Source organism: Megascapheus bottae, chromosome 12, assembly GCF_031878675.1.
Source record: "Megascapheus bottae isolate mThoBot1 chromosome 12, mThoBot2.hap1, whole genome shotgun sequence".
NCBI lineage: Eukaryota > Metazoa > Chordata > Mammalia > Rodentia > Geomyidae > Megascapheus > Megascapheus bottae.
Window position 1 is genome coordinate 43,793,322 of NC_143520.1, and position 4,130 is coordinate 43,797,451.

The 4,130-nt window shown below is 39.7% G+C and overlaps 1 pseudogene; it reads left to right on the top strand.

The window, feature by feature from the left end:
- Positions 1-3,164: 3,164 nt before the first annotated feature.
- On the top strand, positions 3,165-3,603 carry LOC150056476 (small acidic protein pseudogene; annotated as a pseudogene).
- Positions 3,604-4,130: the final 527 nt, after the last annotated feature.

Genomic DNA, 4,130 nt, shown 5'->3' on the forward strand with positions numbered 1-4,130 from the left:
GAAATGGGTTTATATTTCTCTTTCTTTGATGAATACCTGCCTTGTTTTAGGATGAGGGTTATGCTGGCTTCAAAGAATGAGTTTGGTAATGAACTTCCACTTCCAATTTCATTGAAGAATTTGAAGTCTTTATAGAGTTCAGCATGAATCCATCTGGTCCTGGGCTTTTCTTGATGGTAGGTATCTTATTGTCATTCCTGTTTCATTACTTGATATGGGTCTATTTGTTTGGGCATATCAATTTTTGTTAGAAATTTTTCCATTTCTTCCAAATTCTTGAATTTGCTAGCATAAAGCTTTGCAAACTATTCCCTTACAATGATCTGATCTTGCATTTTTTTTGTTTTGATGTTTCCATTCTCATCTCTGATTCTGTTTATTTGGATGCATTCTCTTCTTTTTTGGTAAGTTTTGCTAAGTGTCTGTCAATTTTGTTAGTTTTTTTGAAGAACAAACTCTTTGTTGATTTTGTCTGTGTTTTTGTTTTTGGACTAGAATTCTTTTAACTCTGCTTTAATTTTAATTATTTGTTTCTGTCTTTTGGGTTGGGGTTTGGCTTATTGCTTATTTTTCAAGGAGCTTAAGCTGTATCACTAAATTGTTGATTTGAGATTTCTCCAAGTAGTTGATATATACAACTCAGATCTATACATTTTCCTCTGAGTACAGCCTTTGATGTGTCCCAGAGGAGCTGGCATTTTGTGTGCTGCTATTTGTTAAATACCATGAACCCAAATACCTAAATTAGCCTTAAATCAGGCCTTCTGATTATATTTTGTATCTCCTGAAAAAAAATCTGTCTTGCATCTTGAATTTGTTTAGAATAATTTCTGTTCTTTCTCTGTAAAGTCCAGACTATAATTCTGGAGATTTTTTCTTCTGGGCCATCCAATTCTATCTTCTGCGCCATCCAATCTGCTATTAAGACTTTCTACTATTTTTTTCTTTTTAAATCTCCCTTCCACCTATTTGGATATTTTTGTTGGCTTCCATCTCTCTACTGAAGCTTTGTTTCAGCTTCTGTATGGAATTCTTTACTTCTTTGATTTGGTTTTGAGTGTTCTCTCTCAAATCCTTTAACTGGGTACCATATTTTCATTGGACTCCCTTTCCTTCCATTGAAATTTAGTCATCTTTCTGTGGATTCCATGAATTTCTCTATTATTAATTTTTGGTTAGCCTCATCAGGTCCACACATAGCTGTATGAAGATTTCAACCTTTCCATTCGGCATATTCACCAACAGTGTTTGAAAATCATTTTTACTGCTCTATAACCTGTTTATTTTGAGTCAGAGTTGAGAATCTTTAACTAGCCATGTTGCTTGTGTTTCTATGGTTAGTTCTGCCCATTTGGAATCAAAAGTCACTTCAGTATGAGAAGAGAACACTATTTTAGGACAGGAACCAACCCAGCATTGTGTAGTTGTACAATGTTCAAAGTCATGGACAGATTTTCCCCTATTTATCTTTTTCCTTGTTTAGAAGGGGTGTTGTGGTTCAGGAGTGGGGATTATGTATAGTTGTGACCAGTGAAGCAATCTGTTGTAAGTGATTAAATAGTCTGAATCTTAAGTATTACAAGATGGGCCACTTAGGCTCAGTCCAAATGGAACCAAATGCAGATTAACCCAGATATAAACAATTAGGGATTAACTGACTAAAGAAAATGGAGGAGAGAAATGTTAGGAATGAATGGAAACAAGTGAAATTAGAAGAAAAATGGAAGCCTAATTTAGGAGGAAAAGAGTTAAAAGAAAAGGCAAACAAAACTCAATTAAAATTATTAAAAAAGTAGAATAAAAATAAAGGTGAAAGAAGATAAATTATAAATGTGTAAAAGTAATGTTATTGTTAGAAATACTAAGATAGATAAACAGAAAATTGACAAATCAAAAATACAGCCTGTATTAATTATGCACACAAATAGGATAAAAGTCTAGTAGTCACTGTACTAGAACTAAACAGAATAGCACTGATGAAGAAAGAAGGAAATGAACAAAGAAGAAATTTAAGTAAGAATAAGAAAACAGAAAGTAATAATAAAAAATAAAGAAAATAGAAAAAATAATAGAGACAGAGGTTTCTAGTTTGTTTGGGGGTGCTTGAGTCTCCACAATATCCTCTGACCCGTGTCTTGATGGAGGCCTGCCTGCTTTGCAGTGGTCAGCTTTCCTGTGGGCGTGGTTGGATTTAGACACATACTTCACATGGAAGTGCGACTGCTAACCAGAACTCCAGTCTCAGGCCTCATTTCAGGATATCTGGGGTGGGGGGAGTTGGGATTTGTGGTTTACTAGTGCAAGGGCATAGCTGTGTCCCAGGAGTCTTCCCCAGGTTGCCGTGGAAAGTTTGGGTAAAGAGTTTGGGTCTTTGCTCTCTTCAGAGATGATCTTCCCTTTTAGATGGGGGTTCAGGCCGGGGGACCTGTGGTCACTATACAGCTGGGTCCCCCAGGGGAACGCACTGGATTTGGAGGTGATGCTGCTCGGCGGGTGGGTGGAGACCTGCTGAGGGGGAGTCTCTGTGTCTGGCAGGTGCAATGGCAGGCTCTCAGGGAAGAAGGGGAGCGGTCAGTGCATGCTGGTGGGGTCAGTAGCGTAGCATGAGGCTAGCAGCGCCAGCGGGGCGGCTGCGGGAATGAGGGTGGGAGCAGAGGTTTGGTGGCGTGGATGCTTCCTGAGAGTCCTGGCGGCGGTGGTGCATGCCAGTACTTTGGACTTTCTCAGTCTTTAGAGCTCACCTTCCAGAACGATTATGGGTGAATCTGCACTCACGCACATTACCTAGGATCTTGTTGAAACCCAGGTGCAGATTCTATTTGTCCAGGCAGGTCCACGGTTCTGCGATGCTAGCAAGATGTCAGATGGTGCCGCCGCTTGCCTGCACAGCCACACAGTGGGTGGTTTAGCCATCAAGAAGACATAGAAGGGCGCTGCAGAGGCCGGTAGCAGGTTGTGATCTACTAGGTGTCGAGTTGAGGAGAAGCACCGGCTGTGTGTTCGGCATTTTCCCCATCGGGATTGCCCCCAACGACGAGCGCTGCCAGAGTCTCACCCTCATGGGGTGAAGTGTTCAGCCCCCCCAGATGACCATCTTGGATCTAGCAATTGGGAGGCAGCTGACCTGGGTGAGGAAGAAAGACAAGCAAAAGATTCTGAGACGCATGGGTGCAGGAAAGAAAGAACACACCGGGCGTCTTGTTCTAGGGGATCGAAAATCAACATCTCACTTCCGAACAGGGGAAGAAGACAAGAAAATGAATGAAGAACTGGAGTCTCAATATCAGCAAAGTATGGGCAGTAAATTATCAGGAAATTATGACGACATTGTGGTCTTGGCTTCAGTGCGGCAGAAGATCACGATGGAGAAAGGTGATGTGGCTGGAGATGATGATGATGATGATGATGATGATGATGATGATGATGATGAGATTCACCTGACCCAGAAAGTCCTGAGAGTGATTCAGAGCCAGAGAAAGAAGCATCTGCCAAAGAACTTCAAGCTGCTGAACACCTCGATGAAGTGGAAGATCCGAAAAACAAACCAAAAAAGATGCAAAAAGCAATTACAAAATGATGTTTGCTAAACCTAGTGGTTCATAACTCCAAAATATTAAGTCTTCATATTAAAAGTAAGCCTTATTGTTATAATGCACAGTGGAGGACTGCTTATAGAACACAGACCTTTGTATTATAATTTTTTAAAGGCCCTTTTAAATAATTACAAAGAGTGTTTGCCTTCAAAGGTCATGAGTTACACTTTTATGAGCATGACAATAACCATTTTTGTAAAAGGTAAGAGTTGTATAAAATTAAATAAATACAGTACTCAACTTCTTTTCATATTAGCATCTTCAACCCTCTAACCTTACCTTTTTACCCTGTCAGATGCAGTATTGGGTACTAGGGAGGGTAGCTATTTCATCTTTTGTTTGTTTGTTCCTTCATATTTTTCTCATAAAATTCGATACCGATATTTTTATGAAAAATACTCCCTTAATTACACTTGGTGAATATTTCTGCTGCTGGTCACAGTCTATAAATTATTATTGGCCAAATATTACATACTTGGTTTACTTTTACTGAGTCAGCTTTTCTCTTTTGGACCAAAGCAACACGGGAGCATGAAT